We start from the raw sequence: 21,517 nt of genomic DNA on the forward strand, positions 1-21,517 counted from the left end.
AATTCCATTGAGTAGTTGTCTTGGGAAAGAAACTACTCATACTTGGAATCCTTCGGAGCCTTGGGAAAGGAATGGAGGATTCATGCTAGAGAAGCTTTCTCACAGTGGATTGGATTGGGGTTTGGATGGATATTGTGACATGTAATCCTACCAAATTGTGGTTCATGAAATTGTGTGGTATAATCAGTGATCAAGCATCATCTCTTCTTATGAACATTTAAACCAAGGGATTGGGAATTTGTTTGTTTTTAGAGAGCATTGGTGAGCCAAGGAATTGGGATCCAATCATATAAGATTGCCAAGCAAAATTCAATGAATGCATTGGTTGAGGAAGAGATATACATGTTTTGATTCGGAGATTTCAATATCTCCTAAACCCAATGAATTCCCCATTTCTGATTTCCACTTTCTCTTTACATTCTGCAATTCAATTCTTGCAATCATCCCCATTCCCTTTTAATTTCAGCAATTTACATTCTGCTCTTTAATTCATGCAATTTAAGATTCAGCCATTTAATTTTCTTGTCATTTACTTTTCCCGCCAATTTTTACATTCCGCAATTCTCATCTCAAATCTTGATTCCGCTCAACTAGAACACACTTCTAATCCGAATTGCTCACTCAACCAATCCTTGTGGGATTCGACCTCACTCTATTGTGAGTTTTTACTTGACGACGATAACCGGTGCACTTGCCGGAAGGAATTTTGCCGATCGTGCAATTTCCTAAATCGTAGCATAACACGTTTATGCGCATCAAGTTTCTGGCGCCGTTGCCGGGGATTGGTTTTCGATTGACAATTCTCAAATTGGAAGCTAACTAGATTGAGCAATTTTCTCTTGCTTTGTTAATTCTGTTCTAGATACTTGTTGAATTTTAATTTCTGCACTTGGTTACATGCTTTCCTTCTTTATGCCTTTAAATTCATGCAACTAACTCACTGACTCACTAACTGTTTGAATTAATTCCTCAATTGAGCTAACCATACTCTTCCATTAACCAAGAGTATTTCACTTGTTTGTGTTTGAGCTGTGTTCTTGTATGACAGGTAGGAGAGGAGAGACATCAACTCCTCCATATACCGAACCAGAGAGGACCCTTCATAGACTTAGAAGGGAAGCAAGAGGGAAGAGAGTAGTGGGAGAAGAGGAATCTGAGGACAATTTTGAGGAAGCTTTAGATCTCAACATGGATAGAGAAGTTCACAACCATGAGAGAGCTGATGGAAACGATGCCATCCCTGAGAGGAGGGTTCTTAGTTCATACATTAACCCAACCTCTGGGAATTGTGGTAGTAGCATCCAGAAACCACCCATTCAGGCCAACAATTTTGAGCTCAAGCCACAGCTAATATCACTTGTGGAAAATCATTGTTTCTTTGGAGGAAGTGCTAATGAAGACCCAAACCAACATCTCACAAAATTCCTGAGAATTTGTGACACTGTGAAGTCCAATGGAGTCCAGGAAGATGCCTATAAACTGCTTTTGTTCCCATTTTCACTTAGGGACAAAGCAGCTAAGTGGCTGGAATCATTCCCAAGGGGGAGTCTAACAACATGGGATGAGGTGGAAAGCAAGTTTCTGGCACGTTTCTACCCTCCACAAAAGGTCAATAGGCTTCGATCTGAGGTTCAGACTTTTAGACAACAAGATGGTGAAACTCTCTACGAGGCATGGGAGAGATTCAAGGACTTGACAAGGAAATGCCCACCAAACATGTTCCATGATTGGGTGCAACTGCACATCTTCTATGATGGGCTCTCTTATGAATCAAGGAAGGCTGTAGACCATTCATCAGGAGGTTCATTGAACAGGAAAAAGACTGTGGAAGAAGCCATTGAAGTGATCGAGACAGTGGCTGAGAATGAGTACTACTATGCATCAGAAAGGCACAACACTAAGGGAGTCATGGAGCTGAACCAGGTTGATACAATTCTAGCCCAAAACAAGGTGTTTGCCAAGCAACTAGCAGAGCTTACCAGGCAATTAGAAACAAAGCAAGTGGCTGCAATACACACACAAGATCAAGAGGAAGTAGGCATTGAAGGAGGTGATTGGGATGAGGTTAACTATGTGGGAAACCAACAAAGGCAATCATATGATCCACATTCCAACACTTACAACCCAGGCTGGAGAAACCACCCAAACTTTGGGTGGGGAAACCAACAAACCCAACCACAAAACCACAAACCTTACAACCACAACCAACATAACAATTCCACATACCAAAACTCCAACCAAAGATCATACCAAGCCACACAAAACACTTACCCCCAACCATCATATCATGGCCAGAATAATCAACATACCCAACCTAATCCGAACCAACAATTTCAAGATCAATTAAACCGAATAGAAGGAATGCTTGCAACCATGAGCCAAGACATAATTGAATTGAAAGCTTTTAAGGAAGAAGTAAATTCTAACTTGCAAAACCAAGGAGCTGCCATCCAGAAGCTAGAAAATCAAATTTTGTATTTGACTAAGCAAGCCCCTGGGACAAGCGGTTCTCATGCTGCCAAGGCTATTGCAAGGGAGGAATGTAAGGCCATAACCCTCAGAAGTGGAAAGAATCTAAAGGAGATTTCAAGGGAAACCACAGAGGATGAAGCAAAGGAAAATGTGAAAGACAAAGAACAAGGACAATCTGTTACACCGTTTGCAACAAAAGAAAAAGAAAAAGAGGTCTTGAAGCCTTACACACCTAAAGCACCTTATCTTCAACGTTTGATGAAAAGTGAAAAGGATGGCCAATTCTCCAGGTTCTTGGAGATTTTCAAGAAGCTTCAAATCAACATTCCCTTTGCTGAGGCAATAGAGCAAATGCCACTCTATGCAAAATTCTTAAAAGAATTAATGACCAAGAAGAGAAGCTGGAGAAATGAGGAAACTGTGTTGTTAACTGAAGAATGCAGTGCCATCATTCAGCACAAATTGCCTCAGAAATTGAAGGACCCAGGCAGTTTCCAAATCCCCTGTATTATAGGAGAAGTCATGGTGGAGAAGGCCTTGTGTGATTTAGGGGCCAGCATCAATTTGATGTCGCTAACAATGATGAGAAGAATGAAGATTGAAGAAGCCAAACCAACAAGAATGGCCCTCCAATTGGCAGATCGAACTTTTAAATTCCCTCATGGGATAGTTGAGGATTTGTTGGTGAAAGTGGGAGAATTTATATTTCCTGCTGATTTTGTGGTGTTAGATATGGAGGAAGAAGCCAAAGCTTCAATAATTCTGGGAAGACCCTTCCTAGCTACTGCTGGAGCCATCATAGATGTACAAAAGGGTGAACTCACTCTTAGACTCCATGATGAGAAATTGGTGTTTAATGTATTCAAGGCAATGAGCTATCCATCAGAATCACTAAGGGAATGCATGAGGGTTGATGTAGTGGACATTGTAGTACAAGAAACTTTTGAGGAAACAATAAAGGAAGTGGCAGAGGAGGAGTTCACCAAGGATATTGAAGTTAGTGATATCAAGGGTGCTGACACAACCATGCTAAGCAGGCCAGAGAAAGTGAAAGAAGAAAAGGAAGCACCAAAACCTGAGCTCAAAGCATTGCCCCCTAATCTCAAGTATGCATACTTGGGTAGTGATGAGAGTCACCCTGTTATCATTAGCTCGGCCTTGAGCCAAGAACAGGAAGAAGAATTGATCAAGGTGCTGCAAACTCATCAAGATGCCATTGGATGGACCCTAGCTGATTTGAAGGGGATAAGTTCATCCATATGCATGCATAAAATCTTGTTAGAAGAAGATGCTAGACCCTCCATTCAAGCTCAGAGAAGATTGAATCCCGTCATGAAAGAAGTGGTACAAAAGGAAGTGAGGAAGTTATGGCAGGCAGGGGTAATCTACCCCATTTCTGATAGCCCATGGGTTAGTCCCATCCATGTAGTTCCCAAGAAAGGTGGCATAACTGTGGTGCCAAATGAGAAGAACGAACTCATACCCACAAGAACCGTTACTGGGTGGAGGATGTGCATAGACTACAGGAAGCTCAATGAAGCCACCAGAAAAGATCATTTCCCACTCCCATTCATGGATCAGATGCTTGAAAGGCTTGCCGGACATGCTTACTATTGCTTCTTGGATGGATATTCAGGCTACAACCAAATAGTAGTTGATCCTAGTGATCAAGAGAAAACATCATTTGTTTGTCCATATGGAGTTTTTGCTTATAGACGCATGCCCTTTGGATTGTGCAATGCACCTGCCACTTTCCAAAGATGCATGCTGTCCATCTTTTCGGACATGATTGAAAAATCTATTGAGGTCTTCATGGACGATTTTTTTGTGTTTGGAGATTCTTTTCCCAGCTGCCTACACCACCTTGCCTTGGTGCTTAAGAGGTGCCAAGAGACTAACCTAGTATTAAACTGGGAAAAGTGTCATTTCATGGTCACAGAAGGAATAGTCCTTGGCCACAAAATCTCTAATAGAGGCATGGAGGTGGACAGAGCTAAGGTGGAAATCATTGAAAAACTACCTCCACCAAGTAATGTCAAGGCAGTTAGGAGCTTTTTGGGACACGCTGGTTTTTACAGAAGGTTTATTAGAGACTTTTCTAAAATAGCCAAACCTTTGAGTAACTTGCTTGTCTCTGATACACCCTTTGTATTTGATAAAAATTGCATGCTAGCCTATGAACTTTTGAAGCAAAAACTTTCCTCTGCACCTATCATTGCCCCACCTGATTGGAACTTACCGTTTGAACTGATGTGTGATGCATCAGACCTTGCTATTGGGGCAGTGTTAGGACAAAGGAAAGACAATTTGGTACATGTGATTTATTATGCCAGTAAAGTCTTGAATGCTAACCAAAGGAATTACACAACCACTGAAAAAGAACTCTTGGCAATAGTCTTTGCATTTGAAAAATTTAGATCTTATCTCATTGGATCTAAAGTCATTGTCTTCACTGATCATTCAGCTTTAAAATATTTACTTGCCAAACAAGAATCTAAACCGAGACTTATTAGATGGGTTCTTTTGTTGCAGGAATTTGACATTGAAATCAAAGACAAGAAGGGTGTAGAGAACAAGGTGGCAGATCATTTATCAAGGATACCATGTGAAGAAGGAAGCACACAAAGCACACATGTAAATGAGTGCTTTCCTGATGAACAACTCATGATAATTCACAAAGCACCCTGGTTTGCAGACATAGCAAACTTCAAGGCCACTGGGAGTTTACCTTTGGAATTTAACAAACATCAAAGGAAGAAATTGGTAAATGATGCCAAATACTTCATCTGGGACGAACCATACTTGTTCAAAAAATGTTCCGATGGCATACTCAGAAGATGCATATCCGAGGAAGAAGGAAGGGAAGTTTTATGGGACTGCCATGGCTCCACTTATGGAGGGCACTTTGCAGGGGAAAGAACAGCAGCTAAGGTGTTGCAGTGTGGTTTTTATTGGCCTACTATCTTCAAAGATGCAAAAGAATTAGTGAAGCACTGCCATGAATGCCAGAAAGCTGGGAACCTGCCAAGAAGAAATGAAATGCCACAACAATTCATTCTGGAACTTGAATTGTTTGATGTATGGGGGATAGATTTCATGGGACCATTTCCCTCCTCATACTCAAATAATTACATTCTTGTGGCAGTAGATTATGTCTCCAAATGGGTTGAAGCAATAGCAACTCCAACCAATGATAACAAGGTAGTCATGAACTTCCTCAAAAAACACATTTTTTGCCGTTTTGGGGTTCCAAGAGCAATCATCAGTGATGGAGGAAGCCACTTTTGCAACAAACCATTAGAGGCATTGCTCCTAAAATATGGAGTCAAACACAGGGTAGCCACACCATACCATCCACAGACAAGTGGGCAAGCCAAAATATCTAACAGAGAACTCAAAAGAATCCTGGAAAAAACTGTGGGAACTTCAAGAAAGGACTGGTCGATTAAGCTAGATGATGCTCTTTGGGCATATAGGACAGCTTTCAAAACACCAATTGGAATGTCTCCTTACCAACTAGTATATGGAAAAGCTTGCCATCTGCCACTGGAGTTGGAGCACAAGGCATACTGGGCCTTGAAACTTCTGAACTTGGACAACAAAGCCGCTGGAGAAAGAAGGATGTTGCAAATTCAAGAGTTGGAAGAATTCAGAGCGGAAGCTTATGAGAATGCCAAAATTTACAAAGAAAGAGCAAAGAAGAAGCATGACAGCAACATAGCCCCAAGGAAATTTGAAGAAGGGCAAAAAGTATTGCTCTACAATTCTAGGCTGAAGCTATTTCCAGGGAAGCTAAAATCAAGGTGGTCTGGACCATTCCTTGTCACCAAGGTCTCCAATTATGGACAAGTAGAAATCATGGAAGAAAAGTCACAACGAACCTTCATTGTTAACGGTCAAAGACTCAAACATTACTTGGGAGATGTGGAGGAGAAGGACAAAGTTAAATATCACCTCAACTGAGGAAGCTGACCGTCAAGCTAATGACGTTAAACAAGCGCTTGTTGGGAGGCAACCCAACCTGAGGTAATACCCTTTTGCTATTTCTTTTATTTGTTTCAATAAAAAGGGTAAAGTAGTTTCTGTGCATTGCAAAGAATTAAGTTTGGTGTTTCACACCAAACAATGAATTCATGGATCAATAAGTCAAAGGGGAATGTGTGACTCTAAGTTTGGTGTTCCACCATAAAGATCAACTGAACACAACAACCTTTGAATTATATGAAAGGAACAACTATTCTAAGCAGTCACAGAAATGCTTAAAACCCTTAGTAGCAACATCATTCCAAGATAACTCAAGGATTCAAAGAACAGAGAGAAGTAAGTGGGAGACTAAGTTTGGTGTTCACACACCAACTTAAGAATCCGATACTTACCCACACATAGTTGAGCTAACCACTCAAGTGCTTGAGAAGCAAGCAACTTCATTACTCTTTGCAGGAAAGGAAACAAGAACCTTAAAGCATGAAGCAACATTTAGGAAGAAGAAGGAGAAATCAAAGTGTTTCCTGACAACAAAGAGAAAACAAGGAATTTCACAAGGTGGTATTATTCCTTGATAATTCTTTAAAAAGGGCAAACAAAAGCATGCGTGTTCTGGTTTAAACTGTAAATGTTGAATCTTTCTGGAATGTGTAGTTTTTTTGTTAATTGCTTTGAATAAAGTGAATGCCTAGATGTTTGGATATAACTTCACCTTCTTAAACAAGTGCGTGCCATGCTTGTTCTGTTTCCAAAAATAAAAGAAAAGTTTGAACAAAAGTAACTTGGCTAAATTAGTGACAAATCAAGTAGAATTAAGTGGTGGTATGCATGCTGGATTGTGTAGTCAGATCACTAAAATTAGAGTGTAGAATTATCATTTTTTATGTAGGAAGTAAAAATTGTCTATGGATCTTGATGAATAAATGTCTTTGGCCATGAAAAAGAAAGAAAAAGAAAAAGAAAAAGCCACGGAAAAAGGCAACCAAAAAGCAAAAAAATTGAGAAAATAAGCTAGGTACCAATGGTTTGAACTTCTGAGACAAATGCCTGTGGTGTTTATGTATTAAGGATATGCTTGGATGAATAGGTTCTGAGGAGTGTTTCAACACTTGGTAACTTGGGTTAACTAACCCGGGATTATCAACCAAAAGTCCATTATCAAGAGCAACCTAAATACAAAACATTTAGTCACACAAAGAGGTGCTGGGCACCAATGTCTCAAGAAGAAATGTGAACTAAAATGCCTAAAGTGGATATGTGTAGTGCACTGATAAGAAAAAGAAAATGCCAAAGGCTTGTGCAACACATGACACTAAGCAAACAAGGAGCAAAAGAAGCTCTAAGAAAAAGAAAAGAAAAACAAAGAAGAGAAAAGTGCCAAAGACATAAGAATAACAAGATGCCATAGCAATTTTTGATGGATGCAATGAAAAAGTGATAATCCTACCTGATAAGTATGAAAAAGTGATGCTGCAACTTTCTGCATAAAACCCTTCTGATGAACTTCAAATGCTTGCTAATATAGCCAATGTAATTGCTTTCTGTTTCATACTTTCTTCTCAAATAACTCAGGACTTGCTTAGGGACAAGCAAGTATTAAGTTTGGTGTTGTGATGCCAAGGCATCATAGGCTAGTTTCACTAGCATTTTTCTGTTAGTTTTAGTTGTTTTATGCATTTTCTTGAGCTTAAAGTAACCAAAAATGGTTAAATGAAGAACAAAGTAATGAACCATCCAAACAATATGATTTTGATGCAAATTCCATGAGTTTTAGTTATATTACTTAAATGCTATGAATGAAAGAGTTCTCATGAAATTTTGCAAGACTTTGATGCAATTATTTGGATGATTTCAGGGAAGAAGAGGCTAAGCAAGGAAGCAACAAAATCAATAAAGGAAGCTTGAATATCACATGTGGAGTTTAAGTTCCAGTTTAAGCCTAAACTGGAGCTTAAACGCCAAAATCATGAAGGATAAGAAATGCTGGGATTGAAGTTTAACCTCCAGTTTGACCTCAAACTGGAGGTTAAACGCCAGAATGAAAAACCTCACTTAAGGAGCATTCCACGTTTAACCTCCAGTTTGACCTCAAACTGGAGGTTAAACGCCAGAATGAGTATGCCACCCAGGGAGGAGTTCCACGTTTAACCTCCAGTTTGACCTCAAACTGGAGGTTAAACGCCAGAACCAGGAAGAGTACCAGGGAGCCATTCCACGTTTAAGCTCCAGTTTGACTCAAACTGGAGCTTAAACGTGTTCGATAGCTTTTCTACTCCAGGGTTGCTCTCTCCATCTCCACGTTTAACCTCCAGTTTGACCCCAAACTGGAGGTTAAACGTGTTCGACACCTCCAGGGCCACCATTCTAAGCTTCCATGTTTAACCTCCAGTTTGACCTCAAACTGGAGGTTAAACGTGTTCGACCTCCAGTATGCCTCCACCCTTTTCTACGTTTAACCTCCAGTTTGCCCTCAAACTGGAGGTTAAACGTGTTCGACCTCCAGGGCTGCCCTTCCTATCTCCACGTTTAAGCTTCAGTTTAACCTTAAACTGAAGCTTAAACGTGTTCGACTACATGACTCTCCAGGGCTACCTTCTTCCATTTCCACGTTTAAGCTTCAGTTTAACCTTAACTGAAGCTTAAACGTGCTTCTACAAAAGGCCTCACTGGAAGTGTCTGGCGTTTAAGTTGCAGTTTAAGCTTAAACTACAACTTAAACGCCACTCTTGAAAAAGGTTTCTGGGCCAAAAATATTGTGATTTAAGTTAGTCTTTGAGCACAAATATTAACTTAAACTTACTTTGGTATGAAACCCAATTGAATATCATGGTTTATGGGATTGGGCCTGAAGGATTGATGAGTTTGAAATCTCAATTTATTGAGTCATGTGTCATTATTTGATTATCACTAAGTTGGCTCAATAAATGTTACAGGATTTGGATCAACAACCTCATCAAGATTATGGATCATAAACCCAAGGCAAAAGGAAAGCAAGGAGAGGCCTCAAAGCCCAAGAAGCACAACTGAAGCTCAATATAGAAAGTGTATAAATAGGATAGAAGTTAAGTTAGAGGGGACTTTACTTTCACTTTTAGCTAGTTTTCCTTTTCTTTGTAATTGAATTCAGAGCTATGACTCACTAAACCCCCATTCATTGGGTTAGGGAGCTCTATTGTAATTCAATGAATCAATAATAGTTTATCTTCTTCTTCAATCTTTTCTCTTGAATTTTGTTAGAAAGCTTCTCGATCTAATTCCATTGAGTAGTTGTCTTGGGAAAGAAACTACTCATACTTGGAATCCTTCGGAGCCTTGGGAAAGGAATGGAGGATTCATGCTAGAGAAGCTTTCTCACAGTGGATTGGATTGGGGTTTGGATGGATATTGTGACATGTAATCCTACCAAATTGTGGTTCATGAAATTGTGTGGTATAATCAGTGATCAAGCATCATCTCTTCTTATGAACATTTAAACCAAGGGATTGGGAATTTGTTTGTTTTTAGAGAGCATTGGTGAGCCAAGGAATTGGGATCCAATCATATAAGATTGCCAAGCAAAATTCAATGAATGCATTGGTTGAGGAAGAGATATACATGTTTTGATTCGGAGATTTCAATATCTCCTAAACCCAATGAATTCCCCATTTCTGATTTCCACTTTCTCTTTACATTCTGCAATTCAATTCTTGCAATCATCCCCATTCCCTTTTAATTACAGCAATTTACATTCTGCTCTTTAATTCATGCAATTTAAGATTCAGCCATTTAATTTTCTTGTCATTTACTTTTCCCGCCAATTTTTACATTCCGCAATTCTCATCTCAAATCTTGATTCCGCTCAACTAGAACACACTTCTAATCCGAATTGCTCACTCAACCAATCCTTGTGGGATTCGACCTCACTCTATTGTGAGTTTTTACTTGACGATGATAACCGGTGCACTTGCCGGAAGGAATTTTGCCGATCGTGCAATTTCCTAAATCGTAGCATAACACGTTTATGCGCATCAATGATATGGAGTTACCACTTTATGGTTAATTCCATTTCTGACCAGAGCAGAGTCAAGCTATTTATTGCAGAAATGAGTGCCTCAATCACTGATCAGTATCCTAAGGACACCGAACCTACTGAAGATGTACGTCTAGAGGAACTTCATCACTGTCTTAGTATCATTAGTGGGTGTTGCAATTGCTTCTACCCATTTAGATACATAGTCTACTGCCACCAGAATATAAGTGTTTGAGCATGATGGCGGGAAAGGTCCCATGAAGTCAATACCCCAAACATGAAACAACTCAATCTCTAAGATCCCTTGCTGAGGCATGGCGTAACTGTGAGGCAGATTACCAGCTCTCTAGCAACTGTCACAGTTATGTACAAACTCTTGGGAGTCTCTATAGAGGGTGGGCCAGTAAAAACCACATTGGAGAACTTTAGTGGCTGTTCGCTCACCTGCAAAGTGTCCTCCATATTGTGATCCATGGCAGTGGCATAGGATCTTCTGTGCCACTTCTCTAGGCACACATCTACGGATCATTCCGTCTGCACACCTCTTAAAGAGATATGGTTCATCCCATAAGTATTACTTTGCATCAGAAATCAATTTTTTCGTTTGCTGCTTAATGTACTCCTTAGGTATGAATCTCACAGCTTTATAGTTTGCAATATCTGCAAACCATGGTACTTTCTGAATGGCAAAGAGTTGCTCATCCGGAAATATTTCAGAGATCTTAGTAGGAGAGAGGGATGCTCATGCTACTGGTTCTATTCAGGACAGGTGATTAGCTACTTGGTTCTCTATCCCCTTCCTGTCTCTTATTTCTATATCAAACTCTTGCAGAAGCAACACCCATCTTATGAGCCTGGGTTTTGAATCCTACTTTGTGAGGAGATATTTTAGAGAAGTATGGTCAGTGTACACAATTACTTTTGATCCCACTAAATAAGATCTGAACTTGTCAATGGCATAAACCACTGCAAGCAACTCTTTTTCTGTGGTTGTATAATTTTTCTGTGCATCATTCAAAACATGGCTAGCAAAATAAATGACATGCAGAAGCTTGTTATGCCTCTGTCCCAATACTGCACCAATGGCATGGTCAATGGCATCACATATTAGTTCAAATGGTAATGTCCAGTCTGGTGCATAAATGACTGGTGCTGTGACCAGCTTAGCTTTTAGAGTTTCAAATGCCTGCAGACACTCTGTGTCAAAGACAAATGGTGTGTCAGCAGCTAGCAGATTGCTCAGAGGTTTTGCAATTTTTGAAAAATCCTTTATAAACCTCTTATAGAATCCTGTATGCCCCAGAAAGCTTCTGATTGCCTTAACATTGGCAGGTGGTGGTAATTTTTCAATTACCTCTACCTTAGCTTGATCCACCTCTATTCCCTTGTTCGAAATTTTGTGCCCAAGGAAAATTCCTTCAGTCACCATAAAGTGACATTTCTCCCAGTTTAAAACTAGATTAGTCTCTTGGCACCTTTTTAGAACAAGTGCTAGATGGTCAAGACAGGAGCTGAATGAGTCTCCAAATACTGAGAAGTCATCCATGAAAACTTTCAGAAATTTCTCTACCATATTAGAGAAAATAGAGAGCATGCACCTCTGAAAGGTTGCAGGTGCATTGCACAAACCAAAAGGCATCCTTCTGTAGGCAAATACCCCAGATGGACATGTGAATGCTGTTTTCTCTTGGTCTTGAGGATCAACCGCAATTTGGTTGTAACCTGAATAGCTATCCAAAAAGCAGTAGTATTCATGCCTTGCTAGTCTTTCTAGCATCTGGTCTATGAATGGTAAAGGAAAATGATCCTTCCTGGTGGCTGTATTGAGCCTTCTGTAGTCAATTCACGTACGCCACCCTGTAACTGTTCTTGTAGGAACCAGTTCATTTTTTTCATTCAGAACTACTGTCATGCCTCCCTTCTTAGGGACAACTTGGACAGGGCTTACCCAGGGACTATCAGAAATAGGATAAATAATCCCAGCCTCTAGTAACTTAGTGACCTCTTTCTATACCACCTCCTTCATGGCTGGATTCAGCCGCCTCTGTGGTTGAACCACTGGCTTAGCATCATCCTCTAGTAGGATCTTGTGCATGCATCTAGCTGGGCTAATGCCCTTAAGATCACTTATGGACCACCCAAGAGCTGTCTTATGTGTCCTTAACATCTGCATTAGTGCTTTCTCTTCCTGTGGCTTTAAAGCAGAGCCTATGATCACGGGAAAAGTGTCATTTTCTCCTAGAAATGCATATTTCAGGGATGGTGGTAGTGGTTTGAGCTCAGGTTTATAAGGCTTATCCTCTTCCTGAGGAGTTTTCAGAGGTTCCTCTGTTCTCTTTAGTCCCTCCAGGTCAGGCTGAACATCTTTATCAGCGCTCAGGCAGTCTTTTGGTGTGTTTGGATGCTGCATAGCTTCGACAGCATTCAACTTAAAGTCATCCTCATTGACTCTCAGGGTTATCTCCCCTTTTTGAACGTCAATGAGGGTTCGTCCAGTTGCTAGGAAAGGTCTTCCTAGAATGAGAGTTGCACTCTTGTGCTCCTCCATTTCCAGCACTACAAAGTCAGTAGGAAAGGCAAGTAGCCCAACCTTGACAATCATGTCCTCAATTATGCTTGATAGGATTTTCATGGAGGCATCAACAAGTTAGAGGCATATCCGGGTTGGTTTAACTTCATCAGTCAAACCAAGCTTTTTGATAGTTGATGCAAGTATTAGGTTGATACTTGCCCCAAGATCACATAGAGCTGTCTTGGTACAAGCACCCTCTAATATGCATGGTATCATAAAGCTTCCGGGATCTTTAAGCTTTTCTGGTAAGCTTTTCAGAATGACTGCACTACATTCTTCAGTGAGGAAAACTATTTCAGTGTCTCTTCAATCCTTCTTATGACTTAAGATCTCTTTCATGAACTTAGCATAAGAGGGTATTTTCTCAAGTGCCTCTGCAAAAGAATCTTTATTTCAAGAGTCCTGAGATAGTTTGCAAAGTGGGCAAATTGTTTATCCTGTTTCGCTTGGTGGAGTTTCTGAGGATAAGGCATCTTGGCTTTATATTCTTCAACCTTGGTTGTTGCAGGTATATTTCCTACAGAAGTGGTTGGAGAAGCCTGCATAAGGGGGTTGTTATCAGCACTTGCAAGTATCTGACCCCTTTGTGGCGTTTGAACGCCAGAATTGGGGGCTACATGGGCGTTTAACACCAGATTACCATCCTTTTCTGGCGTCTGGACGCCAGAATTGGCTGTCCCTTGGGTGTTTAACGCCACATTGTCACCCATTTCTGGCGTTTGAATGCCAGAATTATTCCTGTCTGGGCTCTTACTTTCCTCAGAGGGATTTTGGGTAGTGGTTTGGTTATTCTTTATTAGTTGTTCCTTTCTTGAACAGCTTGGCATTCTTCTGTTATCTATTTGGATAGCTGCTGTCTTGTCTGATCCAATTGTGCTTCCATATTTTGGTTGGCATTTTTAGTGTCTTGGAGCATCTCTTTAAATTCTGCAAACTGTTTTGTTATAATAAGCAATTGCCGATTGAGTTCAGCAACTTGTTCTTGAGGACTAAGTTCAGTGGATACTACTTTAGCCTCTTCTTTCAGGGAGGACTCACTACTCAAGTACAGATGCTGATTTCTAGCAACTGTATCAATGAGCTCTTGAGCCTCTTCAATTGTCTTTCTCATATATATAGATCCACCAGCTGAATGATCTAGAGATATTTGAGATTTTTCTATAAGCCCATAGTAAAAGATGTCTAACTGCACCCACTCTGAAAATATTTCAGAGGGGCATTTCCTCAGCATCCCTCTGTACCTCTCCCAGGCATTATAAAGAGATTCATGATCCTCTTGTTTAAAGCCTTGGATGTCCAGCCTTAGCTGTGTCATCCTTTTTGGAGGGTAATATTGATTTAGGAATTTATCTGATAACTGTTTCCATGTTCTTATGCTTGCTGTGGGTTGGTTATTTAACCACCTCTTGGCTTGATCTTTTACAGCAAATGGAAACAGTAATAATCTGTAGACATCCTGATCCACTTCTTTATCACGTACTGTGTCAGCAATTTGTAAAAACTGTGCCAGAAACTCAATAGGTTCTTCCTGTGGAAGACCGAAATACTGGCAATTTTGTTGCACCATGATAATGAGCCGAGGATTTAGCTCAAAACTCCTTGCTCTGATGGGGTGTATACAGATACTACTCCCATATGAAGCAGTAGTGGGGTTAGCATATGACCCCAGAGTCCTTCTGGACTGTTCATTTCCACTTAGGTCCATGATGGAGAAAGGGAGATGATGTGGATTAAGAATTTTATTCTTTATTAAATTTTTTTTGAATACCGAAATTAAAAGAAAATAAAATAAAATAAAATAAATGAAAAGTCGAATATACGTTCAAAAATTAAAAGATAATTGAAAACTAAAATAATTGATTAATTAAAAAGATTTGAAAAAGATATGACTTTGAAATTTTAAAGATTGAAACCTTCTTAACAAGGAAACACCAAACATAATTTTTCAATCAAAATAATAAAATAGAACAAGTAATTCGAAAATGATAAATAAAAAAAGAAAAAGATTTGAGATTAGAAAAGATAAGATAAGTTAGGTAAGAGAAGATAAGGAATTTAAATTAAAAAGTTTTGAAATTTAAATTTTAAAATTGAAAATTAAATTTTGAATTTTAAATTTTAAAATTTGAAATTTTAAAATTTGAAATTTGAAATTTTGAAATTTGAATTTTGAAATTTTAAAACTAAGATAAGATAAAATAGAAATTTTAAAATAAAAATCTGAAATTCTTATGTAAATTTTGAAAATTAACTTAAAATAAAGAGAAAAGATATATTTTTTTTGAATTTAATGAGGAAAGAGAAAAATAATAAAATGTCACCAAACTTAGAATTTTTAGATCAACACAAAGAAAGCAAACAAGAAAACTTTGAATGTCAAGATGAACACCAAGAACACTTTGAAGATCAAGATGAACACCAAGAACAAATTTTGGAAATTTTTAAGAAGATAAAAATAATAAAATGACACCAAACTTAAAAATTTTTATACTTTGGACACTAATAATTCGAAAATGCACAAGAAAAACAAGAAAGAACACAAAACAAGAAAAATTAAAGATCAAACAAGGAAAATAAACATGAACAACTTGAAGATTAAGAAAGAACTAAGAACATATAATTCAAAAAATTGAAAGAAAAATAAAATCATGCAATTGACACCAAACTTAAAACATGAAACTAAACTCAAATAGAAGACTAAATTAAAAGGTTATTGGTTTTAAAAATTTTCGAAAATAATTAAGAAAAAGAAAATAAGGATTCTAAAATTTTAACAAGAACAATAATAAAAGACTCAAAGACAAATCACAGATTAATACAAAAAAATAAAAATTTTTGAAAGATTTTTGAAAAGAAAATAGCAAACTCAAATTTAATGACTCTAAACCAACCAAAAAGATAAATTCTTCCTAATCTAAGCAACAAAATAAACCGTCAGTTGTCCAAACTCGAACAATCCCTGGCAACGGTGCCAAAAACTTGGTGCACAAAATTGTGATTACACTTTTCACAACTCCGCACAAATAACCAGCAGGTGCACTGGGTCATCCAAGTAATACCTTACGTGAGTAAGGGTCGATCCCACAGAGATTATCGGCTTGAAGCAAGCTATGGTTATTTTGTAAATCTCAGTCAGGAGACTAATGATAATAGTGGTTATATTTATGAAAATAAATAGCATGAAATAAACAGTACTTGTAATTCAGTGATGAGAAACATGTTGAGGTTCCGGAGATGCTCTGTCATCTGAATCTCTGCTTTCCTACTGTCTTCTTCTCCAAACACGCACGGCTCTTTCCATGGCAGGCTATATGATCCTCTCAGATTAAAACAAATCCATATGCGTTGTCACCGCACGGCTAATCATCTGTCGGTTCCCGCTAGCGTCGGAATAGGACCATTGTCCTTTTGCACACTGTCACTTGGGCCCCACATTCGCATGTTTGAAGTTCTTTACAGTCATCCCGTTCCAGATCCTACCGGAATACGACAAACAAGGTTTATACTTTCCGGATCCCAAGAATGCTACCAATTGGTTCTAGCCTATACCACGAAGGTTCTAACCTCCGGACTCGGTCCATGGATCGGAAACCAAAGAGATACGCATTCAAGCTGTCGCCCAATGACTACGTTGAGCTCAAATAGAACGAAATGGTTGTCTGGCATGCGTTCATAGATTTGAGAATAATGATGAGTGCCACGGATCATCATCTTCTCCGGATTGAAGTACGAATGAGTATCTTAGAATAGAATCAAGCGTGATTGAATGGAAAATAGTAGTGATTGCATTAATTCATTGAAACACAGGAGAGCTCCTCACCCCCAACCATGGGGTTTAGAGGCTCAAGCCATCACAAATACAATACGAAGTGTAAAAATGTCATGAGATACAAAATGAATCTCTAAAGGTAGTTTTTATACTAGACTAGTTACTTAGGTTTACAGAAAATGAGTAACTACGTGCAGATGGTGCAGAAATCCACTTCCGGAGCCCACTTGGTGTGTGCTTGGGCTGAGCATTGAATCTTTTTCGTGCTTAGGCTGTTCCTGGAGTTAAACGCCAGCTTTGGTGCCAGTTTGGGTGTTTTACGCCAGAAATTTTTGGCTAACCTTGAACGCCGGTTTGGGCCATCAAATTTCTAGCAAAGTATGAACTATTATATATTGCTGGAAAGCCCAGGATGTCTACCTTCCAAGGCAATTGAGAACGCGCCAATTGGGCTTCTGTAGCTCCAGAAAATCCACTTCGAGTGCAGGAAGGTCAGAATCCAACAGCATCTGCAGTCATTTTTCAGCCTCTGAATCAGATTTTTGCTCAGGTCCCTCAATTTCAGCCAGAAAATATCTGAAATCATAGAAAAATACACAAACTCATAGTAAAGTCCAGAAATGTAATTTTTGCATAAAAACTAATAAAAATATAGGGTTAACCACCAAAAACTTCCCCGAATTATTCAATCGCTGACAAAAATGAACCCAAATTTTACTATCGACAAAAATGCTTTCAAATAATTTAAAAACACAACAAAAATATCCAACAGTAAATATATATTTTCAAAAAATGCCTTAAAATTGAATTTTGATGCAATTTTTTGCAAGCATGGTTTTAAAATTGAGATATAATTATCCTTAAAATTTGGTGATTTTTCGTTAAGTATATATTTTTTTATAATTTTTTTGTTAACAACCAATAATACTTTTAAAAAATTATAAAAAAATATATACTTAACAAAAAATCACCAAATTTTAAGAACAATAATATCTCATTTGTTTAATCATTCTTGCAAAAAATCGCATCAAAATTCAATCTCTAATGTATTTTTGTAGAAATACATATTTAATGTTAGTTTTTTTTTTTGCAAGATTATCTAACATTAAATACGTATTTCTCAAAAAATGTATTAGAGATTGAATTTTGATGCGATTTTTATCAAGCATGATTAGAAAAACGAGATATTATTATCCTTAAAATTCGGTGATTTTTTGTTAAGTATATAATTTTTTTGTAATTTTTTTATTAACAATCAATAATAGTTTTAGAAAATCACCAAAAAAATACATAGTCAGCAAAAACTTATCAAATTTTAAGAATAATAATATCTCATTTTTCTAATCATTTTTACGAAAAATTGCATCAAAATTAAATCTCTAAGGTAATTTTTGAAAATACATACTTACTGTTGGGTATTTTTGTTCCATTTTTAAATTATTTAAAAGTATTTTTGTCAATAGTAAAATTCGGGTGCATTTTTGTCAGCGTTTGAATAATTCGGAGACATTTTTGGTAGTTAACCCAAAAATATAATAAAAATTAATTAAAACATACTAAAAAGTATATAAAAACAATGCCAAAAAGGGTATAAATTATTCGCTCATCACACACTTAAGCACAAATTAAGGAAGAATCACAAAACCATGCTATTTCATTGAATAAATGTGAGAAAAGGTTGATAAAATACTCTAAATTTAACACAAGATAAACCTAAAAATGGGGTTTATTATTGAGCTTATTTGGTAGTTCAGTATGTTAAATAAGGTCTTATGGTGTTTTGGTAGCTGTTTGGAGGTTTGGAATGCTTGGTTTGGTGTAAAAACATAGAAATATTTTGACAAACAGAGCACCAACCCACGTGTACGCGTGCCTCATGCGTACGCGTGACAAGCATTTTCAACCATCCACGCACACGCGTCACCCACACGTACGCGTGGATGCAAAAATCTCACCTCCAAGCCATTTTCCTGAGTGTTGTGCCTGCGTCGCGCGAACACTGTGCGAAACATGCAAGCCAACCCACGCGTAAGCATCAAGGACACGTACACGTCGACTCTCTGATTTGCCATGCATGCGTACGCGTGATATACGCGTACGCGTCTGATGCGTGGCAGAAGTTAACCAATTAAGAGATTCCAAATAAGAGAATAGCGTTGCACGTATAGCTCTTAACCAGCTAAGATCTGTCTCACCAATTTAAAAAAGGGTTGTCACAAATTTTAGAAATAAATATACTGGGAGTGTGAGTCCCAGGTCATCTCCCAAAGAGTTGCAGGAAAGAGTGCTAGTTTATTGATCAAAAAAATTCCAGAAAGTTTGAGTTGGATTATTAGTAATTAAAAGTGATTGTAAATTAAAGCAATAACAATAAACTAAGAATAATTATGGATATTCTAAATAAAAGGCCATGACTGGGTGAATAATTGAGTGGAAGTCTTATCCTTGTTGGAATCTTCTCAAGTGTAGTGTAAAGAGGTTGTTGTTCTCACTTGGTTAACCCTTACTAAATAAAGGAACGTATAGTGATTGAACTAACTCTTACCCACAAATCCTAGTCCTCTCCCTTAGGAAGGTCCAGCGTTAGCAGGTATAGAATTAGCCAACAACGTCCAATTTAACTAGGCACTTCAGCATTGCAACTCAAGTGTCTCCTCTTAATCAACCGCCATGTCAAGTAGAGGATCTACTCCATTGACATGAAATTAATAATCATAAAAATATAAGAAGACATAATTAATTAAAATTAAATAGAGAATCAAAATTTATTAAAAATAAAAATAACTCTATATATTGATAAATTCAAAATGTAACATACTTAATTGAATAGAGTCAATGAGCAATGAGTAAAAGTAGAGGAATAAGGAAGCAAACTAAAGTAATGTCTTCAATGGAGGTAATGACTCTCACCATAAAAAATCCAAGCAAAAGCATAAACTATGAATGTAATGCAAATCTAGATTCAGATCTAAAAACTAAGAGTAATCCTAATATCGATGAATCTGAATGTGTGTGGATGCGTGATGAGTGACGTGGTGAAAATTAGCAGATTAAGAATTATTAAGAAAAATGGCGTTGCATGTACAGCTCTTAACCAACAAAAATCCCCTTGTCAATTTAGAAAAGAGTTGTCACAAAATTAGAATTAGAATACTGGGAGTATAAGTCCCAAGTCGTCTCCCAACGAGTTGCGAAAAGATGTGCTATTTTATTAATCAGAGGTTTTCCAAAATGGTTTTGAGTTTGATAAATAGGAAACTAAATCAGAGAATTTATGTAATTTAAATAAAAATCTTGACCGGGAGAAGTTTAATCGGAAGTTCTATCCGTGTTGGAATTTTCTCAAGATCAATTAATAATTAGTAGTTATTTCTACTTAGTTAACCCTCAACGAATGACGAAAAGTCAAGTTAAAAGTCAACTTCTATTCACAAGTCCTAATCCTCTCCCTTGGGAAGGATTAGAGTTAGTGACTAACAAGCCAACCAACAACGAACCAATTACAATTGAACTCTTGAGTATTCCAACTCAAGGATCTCCTTTTAATCAACTCCCAATCAAGTTGAGGAACTACTCCATTATCATAAATGTAGACTTCACAAAATAAAGAGGGGAAATAAAAAGAGACATGATAAACATTAATAAAAAAGATTAATAAAAATAAATAAAAATAGTCTTTGTATTAAATAACTCTAAAAATAATCCAATTGTACTCTGGACAAATTAAGGATATGAAAGAATAAGTAAAAAGTAGGTAAGCAAACTAGAATGACCAGTTCCGGAGGTAGACTCTTCTCAATCCCCAAAGCCAAAATCTTTAAATCCTAAATTATGAGTATAAAGAAAAACCTAGAGAAAAAGGTGGAATTCTCCCTCTAGATCTCCCAACTAAAAAACTAAAATTATCTGGAATGAGAGTTGTTTTGTCTCTGCATGTCCCCTGGCTCCAATCTGCGTTTCTGGGCCGAAAACTGTGTTAGAACGCAGCCCAAAATTCACGCCAGCAACTTCTGTAAATTCTGCAGATCGCGCACGTCACGCGACCGAGTCGTCCATGCGTTCGTGTCACTCAGCGTTTTCCGTGCCACACGTGTGCGTCGTCCATGCATTCGCGTCACTCGTGTAGTTTCCAATCCACGCGTTCGCGTCAGGCACGCGAGCGCATCACTGCAATTTCCTCTATTTCGTGCGGTCGCGTGAGCCATGCGCCCGCGTCACTTCTCACTGGTCATCTCCTCAATTTCTTGTGTTCCTTCCATCTTTGCAAGCTTCCTCTCCATTCTCTAAGCCATTCCTGCCCTATGAAGCCTGAAACACTTAACACACAGATCACGACATCGAATGGTATAAAGGAGAATAAAAATATTCAATTAAAAGATCTTTTGGAAGCAAGTTTTTAATCATAGAACAATTTTAGGAAGGAATTGTGAATACATTTAAATCATATGAATAAGTGGGTGAAAGACTTGATAAAACCACTCAATTAAACACAATATAAATCATAAAATAATGGTTTATCGATCTCCCCACACTTAAACATTAGCATGTCCTCATGCTTAGTTGAAGGAGATAAATATGAATGAATAGGGGCATGTAAGACTCATGCAATGCAATGCAACCTATATACACGAATGCAACTATATGATTTTTCTATCTGATTAAAAATAAATAAGTTCTCTAAGACCAAACATGGAGCAGATTCCACTAGTTC

At 38.0% G+C, this 21,517-nt stretch overlaps 1 non-coding gene across 1 annotated transcript; it reads right to left on the reverse strand.

Moving 5' to 3' along the window:
• Nucleotides 1-1,614: 1,614 nt before the first annotated feature.
• Nucleotides 1,615-1,718, reverse strand: LOC112739716 (small nucleolar RNA R71). The gene has a single exon (XR_003170652.1). It is a non-coding gene; the product is annotated as a small nucleolar RNA R71 (small nucleolar RNA).
• Nucleotides 1,719-21,517: the final 19,799 nt, after the last annotated feature.

The sequence above is a fragment of the Arachis hypogaea genome, chromosome 13 (genome assembly GCF_003086295.3).
Source record: "Arachis hypogaea cultivar Tifrunner chromosome 13, arahy.Tifrunner.gnm2.J5K5, whole genome shotgun sequence".
Classification (NCBI taxonomy): Eukaryota; Viridiplantae; Streptophyta; class Magnoliopsida; order Fabales; family Fabaceae; genus Arachis; species Arachis hypogaea.